Genomic DNA, 9,105 nt, shown 5'->3' with positions numbered 1-9,105 from the left:
ATGTCAACAGTCTTTAGAAAGAGTTTCAGGCTGGTATTTGGGGATAATGAGCCAGAAATTGTAGTTTTTCTAGGTGGCTCTCATTTTGCTGTAGTGTTTCGAAGCGCGTGGAAGAGAGTGCGTTCTTTGGTATTTTTTTCCGGTAAAGACAATAACAATTCTCCGTCTTAAATCTTATCATTTATTTACGTATTAGGGTACCTAAGGTTTTATTATAAACGTTGTTTGACTTGGAAAAGTTTGTTAGTAGTGTTTGGGATTCATTTTGTGTGCATTTTGATGGAGGGAAACTGAGTGGATTATTGACTGAAGCCGCCAGCTAAACTGAGCTTTTATGGATATAAAGGACATTATCGAACAAAATGACCATTTGTGGTATAACTGGGACCTTTTGGAGTGCCAACAGAAGAAGATCATCAAAGGTAAGGCATTTTTTATATCGCTATTTCTGACTTTCGTGTCACACTTCCCTGGTTGAAATATGTTTTTCATGTGTTTGTATGCGGGGCACTGTCCTCAGGTAATCGCATGGTTTGCTTTCGCTGTAAAGAGTTATTGAAATCTGACACAGCGGCTGGATTAACAAGAAATTAAGCTTGATTTTGACATATTACACTTGTGATTTTATGAAAGTTAAATATTTATAATATTGTCATTTGAATTTTGCGCTCTGCAATTTCACCAGATGTTAAAACTTTTTAAGGCTAGGGGGTGGTATTCGGAAGTTCGGATGACTGACATGCCCAAAGTAAACTGCCTGTTACTTAGGCCCACGGAACTGATATGGCAGGCGACAACCTGAGGAGAATCCATCCGGAATGGGTTCTTTTTTGAGGTCACAGCCCATTCAAATGCTTGTCTATGGGATATTCAAAATTCCTCCCAGTTTGCAGTTCCTATGGCTTCCACTAGATGTCAACAGTCTTTTGAAAGGGTTTTGGGCTTGTTTTTTGAAAAATTAGCTAGTAGTTGTAGTTATTCGAGGTGTCTCTCAATAGAACTGCAGTCTTGTGGCGCGCGTGGATGAGGGTGCGCACTTCGTTATTTATCTCCGTATTAAACATACTACATTCCGTCTTAAATTGTATCATTTATTTACATATTAGGGTACCTGAGGGTTGATTAGAAGCATTGTTTGACTTGTTTGAACAAAGTTTACTGGTAACTTTTGCGATTCCTTTTTATGCCCGTTGAACGAGTGGAACGGGTGGATTTCTGAATCATATGGGATATAAAGAAGGACTTTATCGAACAAAATGACCATTTGTTGTTTAGCTGGGACCTTTGTGATTGCAAACAGAGGAAGATCTTCAAAGGTAACTGATTTATTTTATCGCTATTTGTAGGACCTCAAAGTATGAAAATCCACCTTGACGGTGACTCTTGACATAGACTTGCAGCCTTAAAACAACAAACCCCTTACCACCATAAGACTACACACCCATATATTATCATTCTTGATCAATATACAGGCATGATGTGTGTTATGTAATATAATACTGTACTGCCCCCTCATCGTTTATAACCTATGGTTACTCACTCACCTGTCCTTGCTTGTTCCAACCTTTACAGCTGTTTGAGTCGGTGAGCAGCACCTACACTTATCTGCTGGCTGATACAGAGAGCAGGGAGGCGGTCCTCATTGATCCAGTACTGGAGACAGTGGACAGGGATCTGAAACTCATAGAGGAACTGGCTTTCAACCTGAAAGTGGCAGGTAACTTGGATGTCTCTAAAACATAGAAAAGCACACAAGCATGCGCTCGCTAGCACGAGCACGTCCACACACGCACACACTAATCCTACATCCATTTTGATCTCCTTGTTTATCCTACCCTTGTTTAAGATGACATATGACTCGCACTGTGAGACACTTGTATTTTCATGAATGTTTAATATTATATGTTGAATTTCATGCTCTGCAATTTCACCGGATGTTCTCGAGGTGGGGCGAGGTGGGTGAAACGATAAGGATGAAACCGCTGTCAGGAGACCACACAGGACAATGGAGGCTGGGCACGTGCCTACAGAGAGTTGCACCACATTCTTCCCTGGTGGATGTTGGTGGCTCCCTCTATCATTGCAATCGGGTGGATCTGCGTGTAGCAGAGCAGACAAACCAGAACACACCATACACTCACCTGGATGAGCTGGATCACAGTTCAGGCCTAAGGGTAAGGGTGCAAGATTTTAGATATGAGCCAATTTAAGGTGAGGCTTCTACCCCACCAAGCTCTCCAGCTCGTGGCCCTAATCCTACCCCCGTCTGAGCCAATACTTACTCATGGGTGGGTCGGCTGTGCAAGCCCCTGGACAGGCTTACTCTGTAAGCAAGAGACTGTGTTAACTTGTCCTCTGTTTATGTATAAAAAAATAAAAACAAACTTAAATAAAAAGATGACAACTGAAGTAAAAAGAAAATGTCTTGCTTTTCAATTCTTATGACTTGACTGTTAAGAACTTAATGTTATGCAGTTATGTTTACACTTTCTATCGAAAAGGATGTTGTTAAGTAGTCTAGTTGATAGGTAATTGACTAGTTGGACTGTACCCCAGACTCAGAGTGTAGGGATTTGTACAATGCTTGAACAAGGCTATTGAACTTGACATTGGTGTCTGTCTTTATTCCTTTATCCAACATATGATACGGAAACAGGAAGTGGTCTGAAAACTTTCCAAATGCACGCTATACTGTGTTTTTGTCAGGATTTTGGAAATTCTCCCACAAACCCATTTTCATATCAGGTGACCCCACATGGGGCCGGGACCCCTCGTTTGGGAACCACTGGGTTAAGGTGTTGGCTTAACAGTCACTAGAAATACTGGTGGATAATGCTGGAAATACCGGTCCAATACGTTTAAAAAATATATATAAATAAACCAAAACAACTTGCCCTAATCATGATTATATAATCCTTGCCGAGGCACTGTGGTTGTGGGTGTGTGTATATGTTTCTGTCTGACTCTCGAACTACAGACGAGACTGTCATTCTCTTTGCACAACCACTTCTGCTTTGGTCTACACAGCATCAAAGACAAGTAAAAGTGTCCCTTATCATGCTCCATCTCTCTCTCTCTCTCTGTGTTACTCTTGTTCTATTGCTCTCTGTCTCTTCCGTCGCCCTGCTACTCTTTCATTCTGTTCATCTCTCTCCTCTCCTTTCACCCTTCTATCTGCTACCACCACACAATTATTCTTTTTTTCATTTTTATTTTTTCTCTTCTGTTCATTTCTTTACTCCTTACATTTGTATTACTTTTATGTCCAAAAACGATTGAGATGAGATGTCACATTCACATTCATTTCTTTCTCCTCTCCCTTTCTATTTATCAGAAAAGCTAACTTCTCTCTTCCTCTGCCTCGTTCTTCCTCTTCTCTCTGTCTCTCTTTCTTTGTCGGCTAGAAGCTTATTTATCCTCCAGGATCCAATCTAGTAGTGATTGATCCTCTCATCTCCTCGGCATTAGCACGGCAGGGACAGCCCATAATATTAACTCCACCAATAAAACTGATGAAGGTAATAAAGATACAGACGATCATTACCGGAGCTGATAATATAACTAATGGAGGGGGAGAGGGATCTCTCTGTCATCTGAATTACACACACACACACACACACACACACACACACACACACACACACACACACACACACACACACACACACACACACACACACACAGACATAACACAGACACACAGACATAACTAGGCCTAAAGGGAATGAAATATAGTGCAACAATCAAATTATAGAGCTCGTGTAATAACTTTTGAGATTTATGAGTAGGGACCGACAGAGATGGAGAATTTTCTGAAGCCCCAGAGAGGTTCTGATATGTTCAAAAAACGATTGGAATCTATTCAAATCAGAGCCAACGCTTCCCTGAAGAATCCTTATGGCGCTAATCAGAAGACAGCCTGTGAATCGTGAATCTGCCGTTCAGATCATCTCATCCTACAGTCCTTCTGGATGTGAAAACATCATATTTTGCCAAGAAAGAGCTGACAGCAGAGGAAAGTTGGGAGAGACAGACAGAGAGACAGGCCTGTCATGTTGCCTCAGCACATTCGCTCAACAGTGTTAATCAATACAGCAGAACCAATAATTAGTGTCTCTAACAGAGAGGAGGAAGAGAGGAGGGCGAGACAAGGAGAGAATAAGGGGGTAGAACGAGAGTAAGGGGGAAGAGGAGGAGAGGAGGGGAGGGAACAGGAGGAGAGGATGGGAGGGAAGAGGAGGAGAGGAGGGGAGGGAACAGGAGGAGAGGAGGGGAGGGAACAGGAGTAGAGGAGGGGAGGGAACAGGAGGAGAGGAGGGGAGGGAACAGGAGGAGAGGAGGGGGGGAACAGGAGGAGAGGATGGGAGGGAAGAGGAGGAGAGGAGGGGAGGGAACAGGAGGAGAGGATGGGAGGGAACAGGAGGAGAGGAGGGGAGGGAACAGGAGGAGAGGAGGAGAGGGAACAGGAGCAGAGGATGGGAGGGAAGAGGAGGAGAGGAGGGGAGGGAAGAGGGGGAGGGAAGAGGAGGAGAGGATGGGAGGGAACAGGAGGAGAGGATGGGAGGGAACAGGAGGAGAGGAGGGGAGGGAACAGGAGGAGAGGAGGGGAGGGAACAGGAGGAGTACAGGATGGGAGGGAAGAGGAGGAGAGGATGGGAGGGAAGAGGAGGAGAGGATGGGAGGGAAGAGGAGGAGAGGATGGGAGGGAAGAGGAGGAGAGGAGGGGAGGGAACAGGAGGAGAGGATGGGAGGGAACAGGAGGAGAGGATGAGAGGGAAGAGGAGTAGAGGAGGGGAGGGAACAGGAGCAGAGGATGGGAGGGAAGAGGAGGAGAGGAGGGGAGGGAAGAGGGGGAGGGAAGAGGAGGAGAGGATTGGAGGGAACAGGAGGAGAGGATGGGAGGGAAGAGGAGGAGAGGAGGGGAGGGAACAGGAGGAGAGGATGGGAGGGAAGAGGAGGAGGGGAGGGAAGAGGAGGAGAGGAGGGGAGGGAACAGGAGGAGAGGATGGGAGGGAAGAGGAGGAGAGGAGGGGAGGGAAGAGGAGGAGAGGAGGGGAGGGAACAGGAGGAGAGGATGGGAGGGAAGAGGAGGAGAGGAGGGGAGGGAAGAGGAGGAGAGGATGGGAGGGAACAGGAGTAGAGGATGGGAAGTAGGGGCAGATGCGGTAGGACAAGAAAAAGAGGGAGGAGAGGAAGAGAGGGCGAAGGAGAGGAAGATGGGATAGTATGATAGGAAAAGGAGAGGAAGAGGAGGAGAAAGGGGAGATAGGAAGAGAGAAAGAAGAGGTAGGACAGGAGGAAGAGGAGAGGAGTAGAGGAAGAATAGAGAGGAGAGGAATGAAAACTAGCTACTCCTGTCAGAAACATTTCAGTTTAGACGTCATGCATGAACTGACCTGACTGAGTGTTAAAACGATGGGCACTTCACAGCATCCACACCTGATTGTGTTTAACAAAGCTAGGCAGCCATCTACAAATGAGATGTGTCCAGACTAATGCCACATTGTTAGTAGGATCACCACAACAAATGACACAGACTGCATTTCATGATCACACAAGACTAATTACTGTTGTTGCTGAGATTGATGTCATGAAAAATGTAATAAATATCATCACACACCCTATATATGCTCCTAATAATTTAGTGGGTCTTTCTCTCTCTCTCTGATTGATTGGGCCAATAATTACATTGGTAGCTCATTTTAGATGGCAGCCAGTTCTCTTTCTCTTTCTCTTTCTCTTTCTCTTTCTCTTTCTCTTCCTCTTTCTCTTTCTCTTTCTCTGTCTCTGTCTCTGTCTCTGTCTCTGTCTCTTTCACTCCTCTCCTCTCTCTCAGACATCCCTGCTGCCCCTCTAATCTCCCATAAACCTGGCAGTGCATTCATTCTCTTTGCCTATCTGAAAGGTGTGCCCCCAGACCAATCAAAAGCCTTGTTGAATTAAAACTCTGGTGAGATCCACTAAACTGTTCATTCCCCTTCCTGTTCATAAACTCTAAGTCCTTAAATGGCACCCTATCCCTCCCTATGGGCTCTGGTCAAAACTAGTGCCCTATAGGGATTAATTTGGCATTTGGAACTCAGAGTGTATCAACAGGAGTGTCAATAGAGCCAGTAAGACATCATGAAGTGGTTGTATTGATCCTGGCCAGGTTAGAACACATCAAACAGCCAGCTGCCTGTGTGCCAATGGAAGCTCAATAAAACATGAAGTGTATCCATGGTCTGGATCCGCTGCCTGGGAGACCTCGCATTTCATTGTTTCTTCCTGTCACACCCTGATCTGTTTCAATTGTCTCTGTGCTTGTCTCCACCCCCCTCCAGGTGTTGCCTATCTTCCACATTATCCCCTGTGTATTTATACTTGTGTTCTCTGTTTGTCTGTTGCCAGTTCATTTTGTTTGTGAAACCTACCAGCGTTTGTTCCCCTGCTCCTGCCTGTTTCTTACTCCTGTTTTCTAGTCCTTCACGGTAATGACCATTCTGCCTACCCTGACCCTGAGCCTGCCGTTCTGTACCTTCCCCCACCTTACTGGATTATTGACCCCTGCCTGTCCTGGCCCTGAGACTATCTGCCATTTTGGATCATTTGCACCCTCTCTGGATTATTGACCCCTGCCTGCCTTTGACCTATGTTTGTCTGCCCCTGTTTAAGAAATAAACTTTTATTTCTTCGACACTGTCTGCATCTGGGTCATACCTGAAACATGTTACTACTAAATTCAGCAAAAAAACAACACCCTCTCACTGTCAACTGAGTTTATTTTCAGCAAACTTAACATGTGTAAATATTTGTATGAACATAACAAGATTAAACAACTGAGACATAAACTGAACTGCAAGTTCCCGGACATTTCTGGGGGGGAATGGCCCTAGCCCTCACCCTCTGAACCAAAAGGTCCCAGACATGTTCAATGGGATTGAGATCCTGGCTCTTTGCTGGCCATGGCAGAACACTGACATTCCTGTCTTGCACGAAATCACGCACAGAACGAGCATTGTCATGCTGGAGGGTCATCTTGGCCAGGTTGGGTTTATGGTGGGTTTATGCCCATAGCGGACGTTGTTGCCGGTGATGTCTGGTGAGGACCTGCCTTACAACAGGCCTACAAGCCTTCAGTCCAGCCTCTTTCAGCCTATTGCGGACAGTCTGAGCACTGATGGAGGGATTGTGCATTCCTGGCTGTTGTTGTTGCCATCCTGTACCTGTCCCGCAGGTGTGATGTTTGGATGTACTGATCCTGTGCAGGTGTTGTTACACGTGGTATGCCATTGCGAGGGCAATCAGCTGTCAGTACTGTATCCCTGTGGTGCTGTCTTAGGCGTCTCACAGTACGGACATTGCAATTTATTGCCCTGGCCACATCTGCAGTCTTCATGCCTCCTTGCAGCATGCCTAAGGCACGTTCACGCTGATGAACAGGGACCCTGGGCATCTTTTTTTTGTGTTTTTCAGAGTCAGTAAGAAGACCACTTTAGTGTCCTAAGTTTTCATAACTGTGACTTTAATTGCTTACCCTCTGTAAGCTGTTAGTGTCTTCCACAGGTGGATGTTCATTAATTGTTTATGGATCATTGAACGAGCATGGGAAACAGTACTTTAACCCATTACAATGAAGATCTGTGAAGTTATTTGGATTTTTACGAATTATCTTTGAAAGGCAGGGTCCTGAAAAAGGGACTTTTCTTTTTTTGCTGAGTTTAGTACACTGTCCACTATCTCTCCCCCAAAGGTCTATGGCCTGGAATCAGAGCATGGCACAGCCAAGGATAGACAACTAAATGCAGGGGTAGAATTTGTTGTTGAAGAATTTGGATGCTGGGGATTGACAGTGGAAGGTAAGGGTAAATGGCTGATGTTTTGGGGTGTGGGGCAATTGCAAAAAGGCTGACATTTGATCTGATTCAATTTTACTCAGGGTTAATAATTTAATTCTACACAATGGTATATGGCTCTGCCTTATGTGGCTCTCTGACACACATACACACACACTCTCTCTCTCTCTCCCTCTCTCTCCCTCTCTCTCTCCCTCTCTCTCTCTCTCCCACTCTCTCTCTCCCCCCTCTCTCTCTCCCCCTCTGTCTCTCTCTCTCGCCCTCTCTCTCCCTCTCTCTCTCTCTCTCTCTCCCTCTCTCTCTCTCCCTCTCTCTCCCCCTCTCTCTCCCCCTCTCCCCCCTCTCTCTCTCTCTCTCTCTCTCTCTCCCTCTCACTCTCTCTCTCTCTCTCTCTCTCTCTCTGACTACTTACAAATACATTCTCTCTTTCAGTGGAGATATACAGGTTTATAAAAGGTGGGGAATTGAATCTCCTGTCTTTGGCAGAACACAATCTTTTCCCCTGAAACGAATCTTTGCTTTATCGAGTCTTTATTTGCTTTATCGTCCCTCGCCACTGTTTTATCACTTTAATCCAGAGATAAACAACACTTTTCCTCCCTTCAGACAGACTGAATAAACAAACAAAAAACATAGACATAAATGCATCAAATGCAAGAACTTTGCTCCAAAGCAATATCAGTTCCCATTGGCTGTTGTGACCATAACATTGTGGCAATAACAAGGCAACCAAAGTGCCAAAGGTTGGGAATAAAGTAATTGATAAGAGATCAAACAAAATGTTTTGTCAGGACGTTTTTGTTGAAGATGTAAAAATTACTATTTCATTAGAAAAGTGGAAAAAACTGAAGTGAAATGACAACATTGAACAGTGAACCATCATATTTTTGTATAAAATACAGTAACAGACAAGAGTTTGGACACAGCTAATCATTCCAGGGTTTTTCTTTATTTTTACTATTTTCTACATTGTAGAATAATAGTGAAGACATCACAACTATGAAATAACACATATGGAATCATGTAGTAACCAAAAACGTGTTAAACATATCAACATATATTTTATATTTGAGATTCGAAGTAGCCACCCTTTCCTTGATGACAGCTTTGCACACTCTTGGGATTGTGCAAAGGGACCAAAATGTCCTACCACTGCTTTGACCAGAAGCCTACAGTGGAGCATCCTTACCCAGAAAAATTGCTTGGCTATGATGCTCCAATCGTGAAGAAGCGTCGGGCGTTGGTCAGGCAGTCATAAGTGACAGGTCAG

Source organism: Oncorhynchus gorbuscha, linkage group LG05, assembly GCF_021184085.1.
Source record: "Oncorhynchus gorbuscha isolate QuinsamMale2020 ecotype Even-year linkage group LG05, OgorEven_v1.0, whole genome shotgun sequence".
NCBI classification, from domain to species: domain Eukaryota; kingdom Metazoa; phylum Chordata; class Actinopteri; order Salmoniformes; family Salmonidae; genus Oncorhynchus; species Oncorhynchus gorbuscha.
The sequence above is the reverse complement of the archived record's forward strand: the minus strand, read 5'-3'. Positions refer to the sequence as shown.